At 37.7% G+C, this 23,343-nt stretch overlaps 1 protein-coding gene across 1 annotated transcript in view; it reads left to right on the top strand.

Moving 5' to 3' along the window:
* lrmda (leucine rich melanocyte differentiation associated) overlaps nucleotides 1-23,343 on the top strand; it is an 864,842-nt gene that overhangs the window by 740,413 nt on the left and 101,086 nt on the right. The window lies entirely within an intron of this gene.

Consider the following 23,343-nt stretch of genomic DNA (forward strand, 5'->3'; position numbering starts at 1 on the left):
ACAGACTGGGAGCGGCGGAGCAGAAAGCCCGGTCTCCCATTGTTCGTAGCTTTGTCCTCGGAGGTTGGAGGAGGTTAGCCTGTCCGGAGCGGAGGTGTCGTGTGGAGGATTTGGGGGTGAGTAGTTCTTTGAGGTAGAGGGGGGCATTTCCATGGAGGCACTGGTGGGTTAGTAGGGAGACTTTGAATTCAATCCTGAGTGGAACAGGAAGCCAGTGAAGGGATTTGAGAGTTGGTGTGATATGGTCGTATTTCCGCACTCTCATCAGGATCCTAGCAGCACTATTCTGTAAGTATTGCAGCTTCTGGATGTTCTTGCTGGGGATCCCGACAAGAAGTGCGTTGCAGTAGTCGAGCCTAGACTAGGTTGGGTTTGTTTCTCAAAAATGTTAAAGTTAAAGTACCAATGATCGTCACACACACTAGGTGTGGTGAAATTATTCTCTGCACTTGACCCATCACCCTTGTTCACCCCCTGGGAGGTGAGCTCACTGGAAGCAGTGAGCAGCAGCGGTGGCCGCGCCCGGGAATCATTTTTTGGTGATTTAACCCCCAATTCCAACCCCTGATGCTGATGATCATCAGGAGAAATCTCCTGATGATTGAGGGTACCCCCCCCCCCCATGAAACAGGCCTGTAGAGATGAAATAGTCTTGTGATTTTTTTTCCCACACATACATATATACATATATATGCTGCAGCTGTTAATTATACTGTCGTATTGTACATGGTAATTGGGATTTGTTATATATTGTATATATTATATATAAATATTATATAATATAATGTTGTCGTTGTGGCTTGTGCAGCCCTTTGAGACACTCGTGATTTAGGGCTATATACTGTAAGTAAACTTTGATTGATTGATAATATATCAGTTCATATTATATACTGTATATATAATATGTAAATATTACATGTATGTTATATTTTATATTGCTACCATGGTACATTTTTAGTCTACTTTATACCTGCATTATCCTTTCCATCCTTACCCTTTGTATCCTCTGCAACTGAGTTACTTTGTGGAACAATTTCCCTTGTGGATCAATAAAATTTGTCTAAGTCTAAATCTAAGATACAAAAAAAGTACAGAACATTATATACATACAACACTGCTAAACAAACCAAGCAATAAAATGGTACAAATTAAATAAACACTACACATAAACAACAAAAAAGTACTATAAATAGAATACAATAAGAATTATGGATTTAAAAAGTATAAATTAACCATAAAAATTGCGGCCTACAGTTAACGGTTAACCCTAACCCTAAACCCCAACCCTAACCCTCTAACCCTAACCCTCTAATCCTGATCCTAACCCTAACGCTAACTCTAACCCTAACCCTAACCCTAATCCTAACCCCACCCCCAACCCTATCCCTAACCCTAACCAACTATTTTTCTTTATGCCTAACCTTAATCCTAATCCTAACCCTAATCATAATCCTAACCCTAACCCTAACCCCAACCCCAACCCTAATCCTAACCCCACCCCCAACCCTAGCCCTAACCCTAACCAACTATTTTTCTGTATGCCTAACCCTAACCTTAATACTAATCCTAACCCTAATCCTAACCCTAACCCCAACCCCAACCACAACCTTAACCCTAACCCTAACGCTAACTCTAACCCCACCCCCAACCCTAGCCCTAACCCTAACCAACTTTTCCTTTATGCCTAACCCTAACCTTAATCCTAATCCTAACCCTAACCCTAATCCTAACCCTAACACCAACCCCAACCCCAACCCTAATCCTAACCCCACCCCCAACCCTAGCCCTAACCCTAACCAACTCTTTTTCTTTATGCCTAACCCTAACACTAATCCTAATCCTAACCCTAATACTAACCCTAACCCCAACCCTAATCCTAATCCTAACCCCACCCCCAACCCTAACCCTAACCCTAACCCTAACCAACCCTTTTTCTTTATGCCTAACCCTAACCTTAATCCTAATCCTAACCCTAATCCTAACCCCAAGACCAACCCTAACCCTAACGCTAACTCTAACCCCATCCCCAACCCTAACCCTAACCCTAACCATAAAAATGTCCAACTCGGTGTGTTTTAAATGGTAACATGAATATAGTGATCATTTTTGGATCCATGTTTTTACATTTTAAGATTGCAAGTTACGGTGATTAGGGTGCGATACCACTGCCATTTTTTAAACTACACTACAAAATGAGGCAATATAAAAAAATACATTAAAATGAAGTCGAATCAACCAAAAATGTTGCGACCTACCTGCAGTAGCTGTAGAGGACTTTGGACTTTACGTGTTTTTTTTTATTTTATTTTGCTAAATAACGCAGTGCACTGCTGCTAACTACACAAATAAATAGTAATTATTGATAAAGTTCTGTACTGGATCGTGTTTGCCTTTAGTAAAAACATCCGGTGGTACAAATCATCTTTTGTCTACAAATTGTGTCATTCAGTCAAATATACAAAAGTGTACAATCATGCACATTTGTGTGTTTTAAAGTCGTGATAAAAACCTTGTGTGTTTGTGTGTGTCCTTGGGTGAATTTGTGTATCCCGTCCCTCGTCCCGTCCCACCGCCCCCCCCCGCACAACATCAAGCGATCTCATTATTCCGACATATCTCAGGTTTTCTTTTTCCTCTCCCTGCGACGAAAAATTATTTTTCATTCCACGTGTGATCGCTTCGTCTGAAGCCTCCTCAAAGTAAAAATAAATAAATAAATAAAATAGAAATAAATGGCGTCTTGGTAGCGGGGCTGAGTCACACACACACTTCAACAGTCTGAGTTTAAGCATTGCTAAGTAACCTTCACGTTTGCCATCGTGTGAAGAGCTAATTTCCTTTAAGTTCACGCGTCACTTTTTTTCTCTCTTTTGCCGCGCTTTTTTCTGGGTCCTCTTCAAATGTCTGCCGGCTTCTAATTGCAAAGGAAACGTGGGAGACAAGTCGGTGTGACAGGCCCGCTCCCGGAGTCTTCAATTATTAAACATCCTACACTCCAGAAAACAGGGCCCCGTGTTGGCTGCAGAAGCTAATCGGAACAGAAAAGCTCATCACGTGTCACGCGGCTGACTTGCTGTGTTCGTGGACTTTAGTTACACTAGAAAATATCTTTGAAAAAAAAATGTATTCATTTTGGGGTCCCGTACTTTAATCGGTGTACGCTAAATACTCCAATTAGTTAAGCCGAGTCAGCTCGTAATCCACCGAAGCAACCTCCTGGTGTAGTTTTTTATTCCCCCCACAAGATGGCAGTAGCTGCATGTAAGGTTCCACGAGTGGTTAGCGTCAAGCAGATTTATTTAGCGCACTTATTTTCAAACTGTGGTTCGTGTATCACGAGTGGTACGCCAACGAATCACTTACCGTATTTTTCGGACTAAAAGGTGCACTTAAAATCCTTTCGTTTTCTCAAAATTCCACAGTGCTCCTTATGTACGGAATGTTTTTGGTTGTGCTTACCGACTTCGAAGCTATTTTATTTGGTACGTGGTGAAATGATAAGTGAGACCTAGTAGATGGCAGTCACACATAAGAGATATAAAGTTACAACCTATGGGCCGCCGGGCTTTCTGCTCGACCGCTCCCGAACTCTGGAACGCTCTCCCCGACCATCTTAGAGCACCAAAGTCGGTCAACTATTTTAAGAAGAGACTAAAAACCCACCTTTTTAGCACAGCTTTTATCTAATTTCTCTGCCCTCTTGTTTTTAAAATACACTGCTTGCCTATCTGTTTTATCCAGTGCTTTCATGCTTTTATTTCTATTTTTATGTTTCTGTTTTATCTAGTGTCATGATTTAATTTTTATTTTAATTTTGTATTAAATACTCTAACTTTCTATTTTTTTTATTTTTTATTTTTTATTTTTTATTTTTTATATTTTATATTTTATTTTTTATTTTTTATTTTTTATTTTTTATTTTTATTTTTTATTTTTTATTTTTTATTTTTTATTTTTTATTTTTTATTTTTTATTTTTTATTTTTTATTTTTTATTTTTTATTTTTTATTTTTTATTTATTTTTTATTTTTTTATTTTTTTTTTTGTAAAAAAAAATGTATTATTATTATTTATTTATTTTTTATTTTTTTTAATTTTTTTATTTGTTTATTTTATATATTGTTTTTAATTAATTTATTTATTTATTTATTTTTTTGTATTTTTATACTTTGTATCACTTTGAGATTTTAACAAATGTAAAGTGCGTTACAAATGTAATTCATTATTATTATTATTATTATTATTATTATTATTATTATTATTATCGTTATTATATGTGTAGACTGCAATATAATGGAAGTCACACATAAGAGATACGAGTAGACTGCAATATGACTCAAGTAAACAACACCAAAATTGTATATTTTCCATTAAAAATATAGAACATTACACATGGCGCTCAAAAATCTATCAAAATGTTTTAGTAGGACTTTGGTAAGCTATGAAGCCGCACCGCTTGATGGATTGTACTGTGCTTCACCATCGGAGTATTATTATGGTGTGTGTATAAAGTAAGACATATTATCTGGCGTTTTGTTTCGCAATATTATGCAAAAAACTGTGGTTCGTGTATCACAAGTGGTAAGCCAACGAATCACTTACCATATTTTTTGGACTAAAAGGCGCACTTAAAATCCTTTCGTTTTCTCAAAGCTCAACAGTGCGCCTTATGTACGGAATGTTTTTGGTTGTGCTTACCAACTTCGAAGCTATTGTATTTGGTACATGGTGAAATGATAAGTGTGACCAGTAGATGGCAGTCACACATAAGAGATATAAAGTTACAATATATGGGCCGCCGGGCTTTCAGCTCGACCGCTCCCGAACTCTGGAATGCTCTCCCCGACCATCTTAGAGCACCACAGTCGGTCAACCATTTTAAGAAGGGACTAAAAAGCCACCTTTTTAGCACAGCTTTAATCTAATTTCTCTGCCTTCTTGTTTTTAAAATATACTTCTTGCCTATCTGTTTTATCCAGAGCTTTCATGCTTTTATTTCTATTTTTATCTATGTTTCTGTTTTATCAAGTGTCATGATTTCATTTTATTTTATTTTTTTATTATATACTCTAACTTTCTATTTTTTATTTCTTTTTTTAAATTGTTTTTATTTTTTATTTTTCATTTTTTTATTTTATTTTATTTTTTTTATTATTTATTTATTTTTATTTTTTTATATATAATTGTTTTAATTTATTTTATTTATTTCTTTTTTTTTTTTTTTTTTTTTTTTTTTTTAATTTTTATACTTTGTAGCACGTTGAGATTTCAACAAATGTATAGGGCGTTACAAATGTAATTAATTATTATTATTATTATTATTATTATTATTATATGTGTAGACTGCAATATAATGGAAGTCACACAACTTTTTATTTTTATCTAGTGTTTAGTTAGTGTGTGTCATGATTTCATTGGTATTTAAATTGTTTAAACTTTCTATTTTTTTATTTTTTATTTTTTATTTTGTACTTTTTATTTTTTATTGTATTTATTATTTTATATATTTTTTTTTATTTTTATTGTTTTTATTTATTTATTTTTGTATTAATTTTTTATTTTTATTTATTTCTTTGTTTTTGTATTTGTGTCACTCCGGAGTATATGTCGCACCGGCCGAAAATGCATAATAAAGAAGGAAAAAAAACATATATAAGTCGCACTGGAGTATAAAGTTAAAGTTAAAGTTAAAGTACCAATGATTGTCACACACACACTAGGTGTGGCGAAATTATTCTCTGCATTTGACCCATCACCCTTGATCACCCCCTGGGAGGTGAGGGGAGCAGTGGGCAGCAGCGGTGGCCGCGCCCGGAAATCATTTTTGGTGATTTAACCCCCAATTCCAACCCTTGAAGCTGAGTGCCAAGCAGGGAGGTAATGGGTCCCATTTTTATAGTCTTTGGTATGACTCGGCCGGGGTTTGAACTCACAACCTACCGATCTCAGAGCGGACACTCTAACCACTAGGCCACTGAGTAGGTAAATAAGTCGCATTTTTTGGGGAAATTTATTTGATAAAAGCCAACACCAAGAATAGACATTTGAAAGGCAATTTAAAATAAATAAAGAATAGTGAACAACAGGCTAAATAAGTGTATGTTATATGAGGCATAAATAACCAACTGGTATGTTAACGTAACATATTATGGTAAGAGTCATTCAAATAACTATAACATATAGAACATGCTATACGTTTACCAAACAATCTGTCACTCCTAATCGCTAAATCCCATGAAATCTTATACGTCTAGTCTCTTACGTGAATGAGATGAATAATATTATTTGATATTTTACGCTAATGTGTTAACAATTTCACACATAAGTCGCTCCTGAGTATAAGTCGCACCCCCGGCCAAAAAATGAAAAAAAACTGCGACTTATAGTCCGAAAAATACGGTATGTTAAACATGTTTCACTGATGAGAGTATTTGGCAAGCGTATTTGTCCTACTAATTTCGGCTGTCCTTGAACTCACCGTAGTTGTGTGGCCTGTGATGCAACAGTTTGTTTACATGTGCAACTTTCTCTGACGCTGCCACAAAAAGACATGTTTTATCCTACTACTCCTTTGTCTCATTTTGTCCACCAAACTTTTTATGCTGTGCGTGAATGCACAAAGGTGAACTTTGTTGATGTTACTGACTTATTTGAGTGCTAATCAGGCATATAGCATTTATTCCGTCTGTAACCCACGTGATTTTCCTTCATCCCATTTCACACCGAGACGCAAACGCTGGGTTGTCCGCATGAGAGACAAGCGTGGCGACCACCGAGCTAAAAGCCAGGGCGAGCCAGCTCGGCAGCTCGCACACTCTTGAAGTTGTCAGGGAGTGAAGTTTTCCAAGGTGCACTTATATTATATGTACTTATTCATACATACCCAAGGCTTTTTTTTTGGTTGTGTTTGTCATGATCTGTGGTCTGGATCATGTTTTTGTTATTTTCTGTTAGTTTTGGACTCTTTTAGTTCCTGTTTGTGACACTTCTGAGTTTGGACCCCGACTTAAACAAGTTGAAAAACGTATTCGGGTGTTACCATTTAGTGGTCAATTGTACGGAATATGTACTTCACTGTGCAATCTACTAATAAAAGTTTCAATCAATCAATCAATCAATCGTTTGGTTCCCATGGCAGCTTATTGTTTTCACCTGCCTCTGCTTTTTGGGACGCTCACCTGTGCCTAATCAAAGGCACTATTTAATCCCGCTTTTGCCAGTCAGTCGGCCTGGCGTCATTGCTCGTTTTCATGTCCGATTCCAAGTTAATGCTAGTTGTTCGATTCATGCCGCGTCCACGTAAGTGTCATTGGTTTCATGCCACAGTTTCATGTTGTTCCATGCCATAGTCTATGCTAAGTGTTTAGCTTCTATGTTTCCTGCGTTAACTTTTTTTGTTCGTTAGCTTCTCGTGTGATCGGCACGCTATTATTTTGTTTGGTTTCTGTCTTGTCTGATGTGTAGGATTAATTGATTATTAAATATGTTCCTACCTTCAAGTCCTGTCCGGAATAGTCTGTTTGCATCCTGGGAGAACAAACCTTGCAGCAAGCGTTATGACAGTGTTTCTTTGGCACAGATCAAGGGAAAAGGCACAAATAAGGATGTTGCCCCTGTTGTTTTATTGATTGATTGATTGATTGAGACTTTTATTAGTAGGTTGCACAGTGAAGTACATATTCCGTACAATTGACCACTAACTGGTAACACCCGAATACGTTTTTCAACTTGTTTAATTTGGGGTCAACTTAAATTGATTCATGATACAGATATATACTATCATCATAATACGGTCATCACACAAAATAATCATCAGGGTGTATACATTGAATTATTTACATTATTTACAATCCGGGGTGTGGGATGTGGGGGTGGGGGGGGTGGGGGGGGGGGGTAGGTTTGGTTGTTATCATCACTTCAATTGAGAACAGAGAAATGGACATTGAAACAGTGTAGGTCTGACTTGGTAGGATATGGACAGCTAGTGGTGGACATAGAGAGAGAGAGAGAGAGAGAGAGAGAGAGAGAGAGAGAGAGAGAGAGAGAGAGAGAGAGAGAGAGAGAGAGAGAGAGCTCAGAAGGCATAAGAAAAAGTATCTACATTTGATTATTTACCTTTGATTATTAACAATCCGGGGAGGTGGGATGTGGAAGGGGGAGGGTGTTAGTTCAGGGTTGAAGTTGCCTGGAGGTGTACTTTTATTGCGGTTTTGAAGGAGGATAGAGATGCTCTTTCTTTTACACCTGTTGGGAGCGCATTCCACATTGATGTGTCATAGAAAGAGAATGAGTTAAGACCTTTGTTAGATCGGGTTTAACGTGGTTAGTGGAGCTCCCCCTGGTGTTGTGGTTATGGCGGTCATTTACGTTAAGGAAGTAGTTTGACATGTACTTCGGTATCAGGGAGGTGTAGTGGATTTTATAGACCAGGCTCAGTGCAAGTTGTTTTACTCTGTCCTCCACCCTGAGCCAGCCCACTTTGGAGAAGTGGGTAGGAGTGAGGTGTGATCTGGGGTGGAGGTCTAGAAGTAATCTTACTAGCTTGTTCTGAGATGTTTGGAGTTTAGATTTGAGGGTTTTGGAGGTGCTAGGGTACCAGGAGGTGCAAGCGTAATCGAAAAAGCGTTGAACGAGAGTTCCCGCTAGAATCTTCATGGTGCTTTTGTTGACCAGAGAGGAGATTCTATAGCAAAATCTTGTTTGTTGGTTGACATTTTTGATTACCTTGGTTACCATTTTATCACAGGAAAAGATTGGCCTCTAGAATGGAACCTAGGTAGGTGACCTCATCCTTCCTGGTGATAACAATGTCATCCACTTTAATAGTGAAGTCATTGACTTTCTTAAGGTTGATGTGGGACCCAAACAGGATAGATTCCGTTTTACCCAAGTGTATGGATAGCATTGTTGTTGTAATTTGACTTTGATTTGTACAGAGCTTTGTGATTGTATCCGTGAAAAGCGCTTTATGAATACAATTTACTTACCTACTCACTTCCTAATAAGGCAACGACTTGGCTTAGTTGCCCGTGTTGGTTTTTGCGTCACCATTCTGGGCTCCATAGACCAGGGGTGCTCACACTTTTTCTGCAGGCGAGCTACTTTTCAATTGATCAAGTCGTGGGGATCTACCTCATTCATATATATAATTCATATTTACTTATTTATGAAATATGTGTTTTTGTTAATAAGTTAAAGGTGTTTAATGATAATGCAAGCATGTTTAACACATATAGTTAATATTGTTAATACATTAAAGGTGTTTAATGATAATGCAAGCATGTTTAACACATATAGTTAATATTGTTAATACATTAAAGGTGTTTAATGATAATGCAATCATGTTTAACACATAGTTAATATTGTTAATAAATTAAAGGGATTTAATGATAATACAAGAATGTTTAATACATATAGTTAATATTGTTAATAAATTAAAGGTGTTTAAAGATAATGCAAGCATGTTTAATACATATAGTTAATATTGTTAACAAGATAAAGGTGTTTAATGATAATACAAGCATGTTTAACACATGTAGTTAATATTATTAATAAGTTAAAGGTGTTTAAAGATAATACAAGCATGTTTAACACATATAGTTAATATTGTTAACAAATTAAAGGTGTTTAATGATAATACAAGCATGTTTAACACATATAGTTAATATTGTTAATAAGTTAAAGGTGTTTAATGATAATACAAGCATGTTTAACACATATAGTTAATATTTTTAATAAGTTAAAGGTGTTTAAAGATAATACAAGCATGTTTAACACATATAGTTAATATTGTTAACAAGTTAAAGGTGTTTAATGATAATACAGGCATGTTTAACACATATAGATTCCTTTCTTTCATGAAGACAAGAATATAAGTTGGTGTATTACCTGATTGTGATGACTTGCATTGATTGGAATCAGACAGTGGTGCTAAAAATGTCCGCATTTTTCAAATGGAGGAGAAAAAAGTCCTCCTTTCTGTCCAATACCACATGAAAGTGGTTGGTTTTTGGCATCTTATTTGTCCAGCTTCCGTACTCCTTTTTATACACTTTACAAGAAATACATTGTCGGCAAACTCCGTAGCTTGCTAGCTCGTGCACGCCAGCTTTCTGAGACTCGTTTTGTTAGCGCAACTGTGCAACTGTGCAGTCGCGGTCTTTGGAGTTTTGACGACAGGTACGGCGCCAGAGTCTGTTGAAATAAAGTGTTTCTCGCCTTCCAGTCGGTAATTTTAATGAGCTGGCAGCAGCCAGCGTCATCTCAGAAGACCCTCGGGTGCCGTGAATGTCAATCAAGTGACGAAAGTGACGTCATAGTGAAGATTTATGATCGCTCATTTTTAGGACTATTTTTTTAATGCCTGGCTGGTGATCGACTGACACACCCTCCGAGATCGACCGGTAGCTCGCGATCGACGTAATGAGCACCCCTGCCATAGACTGAATGTCTGAATAATCTTCTAGATTTTGTTGCTGTTGGCAACAGTTTGAAAGTGACATTAGGACTTAAATTGACTGGTAGCAGCTTAGTCTTAGTCACTTTGAATATTTCAAGAACCCCACATTTTTTTTTACTTTGACTTTTAGTCGCAGGCAATTTCCTTTATAATGGTGCACTTTATACTGTATACTGTATACTCCACTTGTGCCTACCATGTTAAGGCATCAGCAACATAGTTTTCTCTTCTCATCTAAGATAAGCAACTCAGAATAAAGGTTCACTTTCAATCCGCGGCATCAGAAAAGGTCAAACCGGACCAAAAACGAAATAGCCCGGAGCTAATTGTGCTATTTACCTGTAACGCGGCCCTCCGTTTCCACTTTACATCACCTGCGCTTATTCGGCAAGACTCCACAAAGAAAGGTCGAATGACTTTTTTTAAAATTATAAATAAATAAACACAGCGCCTTGTGAGTCACGGCCATTGTTGTGTTCCCGACCGCGACGAGTGAAACATTAAAAAAGTCGGTCGCGTTAACCAGGGGACGCTTCGTTGGAGTGGAACGGTTAATCATTGAAGATGTTTTTCAATACGTCGTCATGACACACTCAAGATGCTGCAGAGTTGTAGGTTTTCCAGTTTAAACTTGAACAAAAATGCATGTGCCTAGCGTAGTAAGCTATACATACCGTATTTTTCGGAGTATAAGTCGCTCCGTAGTATAAGTCGCACCGGCCAAAAATGCATAATAAAGAAGGAAAAAAACATATATAAGTCGCACTGGAGTATAAGTCGCATTTTTGGGGGATATTTATTTGATAAAAGCCAACACCAAGAATAGACATTTGAAAGGCAATTTAAAATAAATAAAGAATAGTGAACAACAGGCTGAATAAGTGTACGTTATATGAGGCATAAATAACCAACTGAGAACGTGCCTGGTATGTTAACGTAACACATACTTGCCAACCCTCCCTAATTTTCCGGGAGACTCCCGAAATTCAGCGCCTCACCCGAAAAACTCCCGGGACAAATATTCTCCCGAAAATCTCCCGATTTTCAGCCGGAGCTGGAAGCCACGCCCCCTCCAGCTCCATGCGGACCTGAGTGAGGACAGCCTTTTTTCGTGACGGGAGGACAACAGGGTGACAAGAACTAAATCATCCAGACTAGAGATGAATTGTATTAGTATGTTTATTTTTACCTAAAAATAAATATATTTATTAATAGAAAAAAATAAAAAAAATAAATGCATTTTTACTATATTTTGCTAAAAACATCAAAATTAATTGTATTTTTATTTGTATTTTTCCGTGACTCCTTATTACATCCAGCCATGGAATTTTACACTAAAATAAACATATTTCAAATAATTGATTTTAAATTATCATAATAATTGATTTAAAATGACCATATTTAATTATTAAAATAATTGCTTGTTTATCAACAACTTTAGCATTTTATTCATTACATTTTGAAACTCTCAGAAGCCAAGTTATGTTATATTCCTTAATATTTATTTATGCAAGTTTGAAGTATCAATTATCTAAACACAGTTTTCTTTGCATATTTTCAGGATGTAGATATCTACACACACATATATATATATATATATATATATATATATATATATATATATATATATATATATATATATATATATATATATATATATATATATATATAATATGTATGAAATACTTGACTTGGTGGATTCTAGCTGTCAATATACTCCTCCCCTCTTAACCACGCCCCCAACCACGCCCCGCCCACCCCCGAACAGGTCCCCATCCCCCACCTCCCGAAATCGGAGGTCTCAAGGTTGGCAAGTATGACGTAACATATTATGGTAAGAGTCATTCAAATAACTATAACATATAGAACATGCTATACGTTTACCAAACAATCTGTCACTCCTAATCGCTAAATCCCATGAAATCTTATACGTCTAGTCTCTTATGTGAATGAGCTAAATAATATTATTTGATATTTTACGCTAATGTGTTAATAATTTCACACATAAGTTGCTCCTGAGTATAAGTCGCACCCCCCGGCCAAACTATGAAAAAAACTGCGACTTATAGTCCGAAAAATACGGTAGTTTGCAAACCAACTGTGATACAATAGCTCACCGCTAACAACAAGCTAGCTTAATGTAAACAAATGCCGTAGGTGGATCTGCACCTGACATCCACTGTAATGATACCAAGTACAAGAGCGTATCTAGTTGGTACAGTGATTACATTGATATTTTTTACCGCCACAAAATATTTTTTCCTTTTTTTAAATTTATATTATGTTTATAAACTCATACTTTAAATATGACCAATGTATGGTCATGTCACTACTTGATATCGGATCGATACCCAAATGTGTGGTATCATCCAAAACGTATGTAAAGTATCCAAACAACAGAAGAATAAGTGATTATTACATTTTAACATAAGTGTAAATAGAACATGTTGAAATGGAAAATAACCAGATATTAACAATAAATGAACAAGTAGATTAGTAATCCATTTTATACAGCTTGTTCTTTATAATTTTGACAATCAAACAAAGTATCCATCAGCAGCTAAATTAAGAGCCTTTGTTTGCTTACTTACTACTAAAAGACACATTGTCTAGTATGTTCAGTATTTTATTTAAGACCAAAATTGTTCTTCGATTGCAATAATAAACATATGTTTAATGCATCATACTATTTTTTGTTTAAATAAAGCCAATAATGCTTTTTTTTTTGTGGTCCCCTTTATTTAGAAAAGTATCAAAGTATCGAAATACATTTTGGTACCGGTACCAGTACTAAAATATTGGTTTCGGGACAAACAACAGAAGAATAAATGTTGATTACGTTTTAACAGAAGTGTAGATAGAACATGTTAACATAAAATAACCAGGTATTAACAGTAAATGAACAAGTAGATTAATAATATTTTTTTTACAGCTTGTCCTTTAAAATTTTGACAAAATAATAGAATGAAAAATGACACAATATGTTACTGCATACGTCAGCAGACTAAATTATGAGCCTTTGTTTGTTTACTTACTACTAAAAGACAAGTTGTCTCGTGTGTTCAGTATTTTATTTAAGACCAAAATTGTTATTTGATTGCAATAATAAACATATGTTTAATGTACCATACTATTTTTTGTTAAAATAAAGCCAATAATGCCTTTTTTTTCGTGGTCCCCTTTATTTAGAAAAGTATCAAAGTATCGAAATACATTTTGGTACCGGTACCAGTACTAAAATATTGGTTTTGGGACAAACAACAGAAGAATAAATGTTGATTACGTTTTAACAGAAGTGTAGATAGAACATGTTAAAACATAAAATAACCAGGTATTAACAGTAAATGAACAAATAAATTAATAATATTTTTTTACAGCTTGTTCTTTAAAATTTTGACAAAATAATAGAATGATAAATGACACAATATGTTACTGCATACGTCAGCAGACGAATTAGGAGCCTTTGTTTTCTTACTTACTACTAAAAGACAAGTTGTCTCGTAAATTCAGTATTTTATTTAAGATCGAAATTGTTCTTCGATTGCAATAAGAAACATATGTTTAATGTACGATAATATTTTTTGGTTAAAATAAAGCCAATAATGCAATTTCTTTGTGGTCCCTTTTATTTAGAAAAGTATCGGAGTATCGAAATACATTTTGGTACCGGTACCAGTACTAAAATATTGGTTTCAGGACAACCCTAGTAGCCACTTATGGCACACTGTAAAAGGTAGAGGAGGACTAAAAACAAGTTGATCCCAGAATAGGTTCCTATCATGGCTATCAAGAAAACGTGATAGCCACGATAACCTCAAATACTTTGATTGATTGAAACTTTTATTAGTAGTTTGCACGGTACAGTACATATTCTGTATAATTGACCACTAAATGGTAACACCCGAATAAGTTTTTCAAATTGTTTAAGTCGGGGTCCACGTTAATCAATTCATGGTACAACATAGAAGCCACGAGACTTGCAACAGGGCGAGGTGGGTCTTTCGATGTCGAAGCTGCAGCCAGCGAACCATCGCACCTGTCGAGTTAAGCGACGTTAAAAGGGTGAAGTGGGGCTGGGGAATTGTTTAAGTCGCGGTCCACGTTAATCAATTCATGGTACAACATAGAAGCCACGAGACTTGCAACAGGACGAGGTGGGTCTTTCGATGTCGAAGCTGCAGCCAACGATCCATCGCACCTGTCGAGTTAAGCGACGTCAAAAGGGTGGAGTGGGGCTGGGGGTATGTGGTGTTAATGTGCAGTCCGTGGTGTGTTACGTCTTACTTCTGAATTCGGGCAGCTTTCATGTCATTGTTGTTGTTACACACCGTTAGATGCTGCGATGTTGTTGAGTTCCCATTGTTTAATAATGTTCTATTTTATTTTGTTATTCTGAACTTTGAATAAAAAAAAATAAAAAAAAACAACACGAAACAATCAAAGTGAAGCAAATGCCGACTTTAAACGCCGACCCCAAAAAGTTAGCGAGTTGCGTCCCCTCTGATCTCCGCCATGATCAGAAGGCGGCAGCAGTTTACAGAGACAAGACGCAGAACAAGAGCCCCATGCAAAATACACAAAAGAAGAAGTAGTTTGATACAGACCCAAAGAGAAAACATATCAAAAGACATTTTTCTACATGTCTTTTTTGCAAGTACAAAAAGCCCAAGTGGTGTCAGGAGAAAACCAAACAGAAGGCTTGTTTCTTCCAACAATTGCTTTAAGCTACAAAAAAAAAAATCTCCCTCGGTCCCAAGCCGCCCCTCAATGTCAGCCCTCCTCCCTCCTGCCCCTCCGTTCCTCCGTGTTCCCCCTGCATGGCTCTCCGAGGCAGGACCGGGCCCTCCGTGCACCCTGATAGGTTGCAGGCTGATGCTTAGCAACAACATTCCTGTGCCCCAAGTAGCAGTAAGCCTCTGGCTGAACCCTTTCATGTGGCTGTCAGGCCACATTTATTTCCTTTTAGCACTTTGTCTACTTGTCCAGATGTATAAGGAGATAAAACGGGCCTGCTGTTTACACTGGTCTCCCTCCGTAGTGCAGCTGTAATTAGATTGTATTGCCGGTTAGTCTCAAAGAGCCAGGGATCGGCGGTACATTTACATCACACTTACAGTTAAGACCAACATTATTCATAACCTGTTACAAACGTTCAGTTGAAGGTCATTTTACTTTGTAATAACTTATGTTGAGACGTATTACCGTATTTTTTCTGACTATAAGGCGCACTTAAAATCCTTTCATTTTCTCAAAAATTGATAGTGCACCTTATAACACGGTGTGCCTAATGTATGGAATAATTCAGGTTGTGCTTACCGACCTCAAAGCAATTTTTTTGGGTACATGGTGTAATGATAACTGTGATCAGTAGATGGCAGTCACACATAAGAGATACGTGTAGACTGCAAAATGACGGCAGTAAACAAGACCGAAACTTGAAATGTTCCAATGAAAATAAAGAACATTACACACGGCGCTCAAAAATCTGTCAAAATGTTTTAGTATGATTTTGAAGCCGTTCAGTTGAAGATCATTTTACTTTGTAATAAGTTATGTTGAGACGTATTACCGTATTTTTCTGATTATAAGGCACAGTTAAAATCCTTTCATTTTCTCAAAAATTGACAGTGCATAATTCAGGTTGTGCTTACCGACCTCAAAACAATTTTTTTGGGTACATGGTGCAATGATAAGTGTGACCAGTAGATGGCAGTCACACATAAGAGATACGTATAGACTGCAAAATGACGGGAGTAAACAACACTAAAACTTTAAATGTTCCAATGAAAATAAAGAACATTACACACGGCGCTCAAAAATCTGTCCAAATGTTTTAGTATGATTTTGAAGCCGTTCAGTTGAAGATCATTTTACTTTGTAATAAGTTATGTTGAGACGTATTACCGTATTTTTCTGGCTATAAGGCGCACTTAAATTAATTTCATTTTCTCAAAAGTCGACAGTGCACCTAATAACACGTTGCGACTAATGTACGGAATAATTCAGGTTGTGCTTACTGACCTCAAAGCAATTTTTTTGGGTACATGGTGTAATGATAACTGTGAACAGTAGATGGCAGTCACACATAAGAGATACGTGTAGACAGCAAAATGACGGCAGTAAACAACACCGAAACTTTAAATGTTCCAATGAAAATAAAGAACATTACACACGGCGCTCAAAAATCCGTCAAAATGTTTTAGTATGATTTTGAAGCCGTTCAGTTGAAGATCATTTTACTTTGTAATAAGTTATGTTGAGACGTATTACCGAATTTTTCTGGCTATAAGGCGCACCTAAATTAATTTAATTTTCTCAAAACTCGACAGTGCACCTAATAACACGTTGCGCCTAATGTACGGAATAATTCAGGTTGTGCTTACCGACCTCAAAGCAATTTTTTTGGGTGCATGGTGTAATGATAAGTGTGACCAGTAGATGGCAGTCACACATAAGAGATACGTGTAGGCTGCAAAATGACGGCAGTAAACAACACCAAAACTTTAAATATTCCAATGAAAATAAAGAACATTACACACGGCGCTCAAAAATCCGTCAAAATGTTTTATTACGACTTTGAAGCCGCACCGCTTGATGGATTTTCGGCCCATTACGGTTACCGTAGTCAGAGATACAAATATTACTATGGTGTGTGTTTAAGGACCGCAAAATGGCACCTATTAGGAGACATATTATCAGGCTTTTTGTTCCGCAATATTATGCAAAACCAACTTTGCTTACCTTCTGGTACCTGCTGCTGTGTATTTGGGATCTGCATAAGTCCTGAAGTTTTCCGCACGTCCGCCAGTAGATGGCAGTCAAACAAAAGAGGCAAGTGTAGGCTGTTTGATGTGCTTCAACATACGAGTATTATTATGGTGTGTGTATAAGGTAAGACATATTATCAGGCGTTTTGTTTCGCAATATTATGCAAAACCAACTTTGCTTACCTCTGGTACCTGCTGGTGTTTATTTAAGATCTGTATAAGTCTTGAACATTTCCGCACGTCCGCCACTGTAGTCCGTGCTGATGCCGTAGTCGATAAGCTTCTTCCTTTTCTCTATCTTCTTGTTATGGGATATTCTAAGTAACAAATACTTAATTTAGAGTGGTCAGGGTTAGCGTTGGGGTTGGGGTTGGGGTTGGGGTTAGGGTTAAGATTAGTGTTAGAGGGTTAGGGTTAGGGTTAGGGTTGGGTATGGGTATGGGGTTGGGTATGGGGTTGGGGTTGGGGTTAGGGTTAGGGTTAGGGGGTTAGGATTAGCGTTAGGGTTAGGGTTAGGGTTAGGGTTAGGGTTAGGGCTGGGGTTGGGGTTGGGGTTGGGGTTGGGGTTGGGGTTGGGGTTAGGGTTGGGGTTAGAGGGTTAGGGTTGGGGTTAGAGTACTGATTAAAAGCCAACATGTTACTAATTTGCATGTTAATAAGCAACTAATTAATGGTGAATATGTTCCCCATAGGGTTAGGGATAGGGTTAGGATTAGAGGGTTAGGGTTAGGGTTAGGGTTAGGGTTAGAGGGCTAGGGTTAGGGTTAAAGTTAGGGCTGGGGTTGGGGTTAGGGTTGGGGTTAGAGGGTTAGGGTTAAGGTTAGAGGGCTAGGGTTAGGGTTGTGGTTGGGGTTAGTGTACTAATTAAAAGCCAACATGTTACTAATTTGCATGTTAATAAGCAACTAATTAATGGTGAATATGTTCCCCATAGGATTAGGGATAGGGTTAGGGTTAGGGTTAGGGTTAGGGTGAGGGTTAGGGTTAGGGTTAGGGTTAGGGTGAGGGTTAGGGTTAGGGTTAGAGGGTTAGGGTTTTGGGTTGGGGTTAGGGTTAGGGTTAGTAATGCTGGTTGTATAATAAGGCCATGCAGAATAAGGCATTTATAAGTACTTAATAATTACTAATTAAGAGCCAATTTGTTACTAATTTGCATGTTAAAAGGAACTAATTAATGGTGACTATGTGTTCCCCATAGGGTTAGGGTTGGGGTTATTAATGCTGGTTGTATAATATGGCCATGCAGAATAAGGCATTAATAAGTACTTAATAATGACTAATTAAGAGCCAATATGTTACTAATGTGCATGTTAATAAGCAATTAATTAATGGTGAATATGTTCCCCATACTAAAGTGTTACTGTATTCATGAAAATGTCCAATTTGGTTCTGATCGTGGGCTTTGCTGTATATATTTTACCATTGTTTACAAAGAATGCACAACTTTGCAGACTTGCAGACTCACTTCTATCCTTTCAAGGGTTAGAGTTGGTGTTAGGGTTAGTAATGCTGGTTGTATAATAAGGCCATGCAGAATAAGGCATTAATAAGTACTTAATAATGACTAATTAGGAGCCAATATGTTACTACTTTGCATGTTAATAAGCAACTAATTAATGGTGAATATGTTCCCCATAGGGTTAGGGTTAAAGGGTTAGGGTTGGGGTTGGGGTTGGGGTTAGGGTTAGGGTTAGTAATGCTGGTTGTATAACAAGGCCATGCAGAATAAGGCATTAAGAAGTACTTAATAATTACTAATTAAGAGCCAATATGTTACTAATTTGCATGTTAATAAGCAACTAATTAATGGTGAATATGTTCCCCATAGGGCTAGGTTAGGGTTAGGATTAGAGGGTTAGGGTTAGGGTTAGGGTTAGGGTTAGGGTTAGTGTTAGGGTTAGGGTTAATGTTAGAGGGTTAGGGTTAGGGTTAGGGTTAGGGTTAGAGGGTTAGGGTTGGGGTTGGAGTTGGGGTTAGGGTTAGGGTTAGTAATGCTAGTTGTATAATAAGGCCATGCAGAATAAGGCATTGATAAGTACTTAATAATGACTAATTAAGAGCCAACATGTTACTAATGTGCATGTTAAAAAGCAACTAATTAATGGTGAATATGTTCCCCATATTAAAGTGTTACCGTATTCATGAATATGTTCAGTTTGGTTCTGATCTTAAGCTTTAATGTATATATTTTACCATTGTTTACAAAGAATGCACAACTTTGCAGACTTGCAGACTCACTTCTATCATTTCAAGGGTTAGGGTTAGGGTTGGGGTTGGTGTTAGGGTTAGGGTTAGCGTTAGTAATGCTGGTTGTATAATAAGGCCATGCAGAATTAGGCATTAATAAGTACTTAATAATGACTAATTAGGAGCCAATATGTTACTACTTTGCATGTTAATAAGCAACTAATTAATGGTGAATATGTTCCCCATAGGGTTAGGGTTGGGGTTGGGGTTAGGATTAGAGGATTTGGGTTGGGGTTAGGTTAGGGTTAGGGTTAGGGTTAGGGTTATGGTTAGAGGGTTAGGGTAGGGGTTGTGGTTAGGGTTAGGGTTAGGGTTAGGGTTAGAGTATTAGGGTTAGGGTTAGGGTTAGGGTTATGGTTAGGGTTAGGGTTAGGGTTAGGGTTAGGGTTAGGGTTAGGGTTATGGTTAGAGGGTTAGGGTAGGGGTTGTGGTTAGGGTAAGGGTTAGGGTTAGGGTTAGGGTAATGGTTCGGGTTAGAGGGTTAGGGTTAGGGTTAGGGTTAGGGTTAGGGGTTGTGGTTAGGGTAAGGGTTAGGGTTAGGGTTAGGGTAATGGTTCGGGTTAGAGGGTTAGGGTTAGGGTTAGGGTTAGGGTTAGGGTTAGGGTTAGGGTTAGGGTTAGGGTTAGGGTTAGGGTTAGAGGGTTAGGGTTGGGGTTGGGGTTAGGGTTAGTAATGCTGGTTGCATAATAAGGCCATGCAGTATAAGGCATTAATAAGTACTTAATAATGACTATTTAAGAGCCAATATGTTACTAATGTGCATGTTAATAAGCAACTAATTATTGGTGAATATGTTCCCCATACTAAAGTGTTACCTTATTCATGAATATGTCCAATTTGGTTGTGATCTTAGGCTATGCTGTATATAATTTACCATTGTTTACAAAGAATGCACATTTTTGCAGACTTGCAGACTCACTCTTATCCTTTCAAGGGTTAGGGTTAGGGTTAGGGTTGGTGTTAGGGTTAGTAATGCTGGTTGTATAAAAAGGCCATGCAGAATAAGGCATTAATAAGTACTTAATAATGACTAATTAGGAGCCAATATGTTTCTAATTTGCATGTTAATAAGCAACTAATTAATGGAGAATATGTTCCCCATAGGGTTAGGGTTAGGGTTGGGATTAGAGGGTTAGGGTTAAGGTTGGGGTTAGGGTTAGGGTTAGGGTTGGGGTTGGGGTTGGGGTTCGGGTTGGGGTTTTTAATGCTGGTTGTATAATAAGGCCATGCAGAATAAGGCATTGATAAGTACTTAATGATGACTAATTAAGAGCCAAAATGTTATTATCTTGCATGTTAATAAGCAACTAGTTATTGGTGAATATGATCCCCATACTAAAGTGTTACTTTATTCATGAATAGGGACGGCGTGGCGCAGTGGGAGAGTGGCCGTGCGCAACCCGAGGGGCCCTGGTTCAATCCCCACCTAGTACCAACCTCTTCATGTCCGTTGTGTCCTGAGCAAGACACTTCACCCTTGCTCCTGATGGGTGCTGGTTAGCGCCTTGCATGGCAGCTCCCTCCATCAGTGTGTGAATGTGTGTGTGAATGGGTAAATGTGGAAGTAGTGTCAAAGCGCTTTGAGTACCTTGAAGGTAGAAAAGCGCTATACAAGTACAACCCATTTATCATTTATATGTCCAATTTGGTTCTGATATTAGGCTATGCTGTATATATTTTACCATTGTTTACAAAGAATGCACAACTTTGCAGACTTGCAGACTCACTTCTATCATTTCAAGGGTTAGGGTTAGGGTTAGGGTTAGGGTTAGTAATGCTGGTTGTATAACAAGGCCATGCAGAAGTACTTAATAATGACTAATTAAGAGCCAATAATTTACTAATTTGCATGTTAATAAGCAACTAATTAATGGTGAATATGTTCCCAATAGGGTTAGGGTTGGGGTTGGGGTTGGGGTTGGGGTTAGGATTAAAGGGTTAGGGTTGGGGTTAGGGTTGGGGTTATTAATGCTGGTTGTAAAATAAGGCCATGCAGAATAAGGCATTAATAAGTACTTAATAATGACTATTTAAGAGCCAATATGTTACTAATTTGCATGTTAATAAGCAACTAATTAATGGTTAATATGTTCCCCATAGGGTTAGGTTAGTGTTTGGATTAGAGGGTTAGGGTTAGGGTTAGGGTTAGGGTTAGGGTTAGGTTTAGGGTTAGAGGCTTAGGGTTGGGGTTGGGGTTTGGGTTAGGGTTAGTAAGGCTGGTTGTATAATAAGGCCATGCAGAATAAGGCATTTATAAGTACTTAATAATTACTAATTAAGAGCCAATTTGTTACTAATTTGTATGTTAATAAGCAACTAATTAATGGTGAATATGTTCCCCATAGGGTTAGTGTTAGGGTTAGGTTAGGGTTGGGGTTAGGATTAGAGTGTTAGGGTTAGGGTTGGGGTTATTAATGCTGGTTGTATAATAAGGCCATGCAGAATAAGGCATTAATAAGTACTTAATAATGACTATTTAAGAGCCAATATGTTACTAATTTGCATGTTAATAAGCAACTAATTAATGGTGAATATGTTCCCCATACTAAAGTGTTACCGTATTCATGAATATGTCCAATTTGGTTGTGATCTTAGCCTATGCTGTATATATTTTACCATTGTTTACAAAGAATGCACAACTTTGCAGACTTGCAGACTCACTTCTATCCTTGACACTGTTGTGTGTGTTCCCCATTTATCTGCTAGTCCACCTCCCATCCCTCCCCTGCCACACTGCTAGGGATAATCACCACTGCCTATGGGTTTATCAGCATTTATTCCCATAACAACACGGAAAAAGGCGACGACAAGACGAGCCCGACGCGATCTATCATCCAGCGTGGTGATCATCTTTCATGGTGACATCTAACAGAGCTTCCCATGGCACTCACTTCCTTCGTCCTCCTCCTCCTCCTCTTCCTCCCCGGTGCGACTCCCCTCTGTCCGGCCTTTTATGAACAGGGAATCGTCGCCTGTAAATTTGCGCCGCATTATCATAAGCTGCGGTGATAACTCACGCCGCACGGAGACAATAATGATGCGAACACCCAGCATATGCCCCGGGCCTGGCAAATTAAAACAATGCTCAGCTTGATGAGCAGACTCATATGGACAGCAGCAGAGAGAGAGAGAGGGGGGGGGGCGGGCGAGAGAGTGTCACAAATATACAACACTGCAGCACCTCCCTCTGTTCAGTGTAGGAACAACCAACAAAGAAGAGGGCAAGGCCCATAAGTTGTTTGTTGTGTGCATGTGAGTCAGTCTGTGGACATGAGCTGTTTAGAAACCAATGTGGCCAAAACATTAGGTACACCTGCAGATGAGATCCAAGACAACGAGATAATAATGCCCAGTTTTGACGCTGTCAGGTATCAATCTAACAAGATGTTGTTTCGTCCGTTTAGCCGATTCTATTCCATTTAAACGAAAAAAAAAGGACCAAGTTCTTCAAAGCCTTGTAAGGAGGATATAAACAGTCTATGGAAGGATGTAAAGGATTGTGATGATTATGCATATGTTGGCTTCTTTTGTGAAGGTTGTAAAGGAATTTTCGAGATGTAAAGTAAATTGAGGGATTAAATGTCTTACATTTGTTTACAAAAGGCGAGTAGGTTTACTTTGTTTGTTGTTGTATGGAGTTGTGGCGGTCAGCAGTGGGCCTTTATTTGTTGTATTTTTTTGATATTGTGCGACAGCATTTATTAGAATTGTCTTCTTTTTTTCTGCATGCAGTACCACACAATGAAATACCCTATGTTTTGTCTGAAAAGGCAAGCGAAAAAAAAAAATAATTCAGAAGTGTTATCGAGACAAATAAAAAGTGTCATTATTTTTAAAATTGGTACAATTTCTACATATTTATGTATTTAT

The sequence above is a fragment of the Nerophis lumbriciformis genome, linkage group LG02, assembly GCF_033978685.3.
Source record: "Nerophis lumbriciformis linkage group LG02, RoL_Nlum_v2.1, whole genome shotgun sequence".
Classification (NCBI taxonomy): domain Eukaryota; kingdom Metazoa; phylum Chordata; class Actinopteri; order Syngnathiformes; family Syngnathidae; genus Nerophis; species Nerophis lumbriciformis.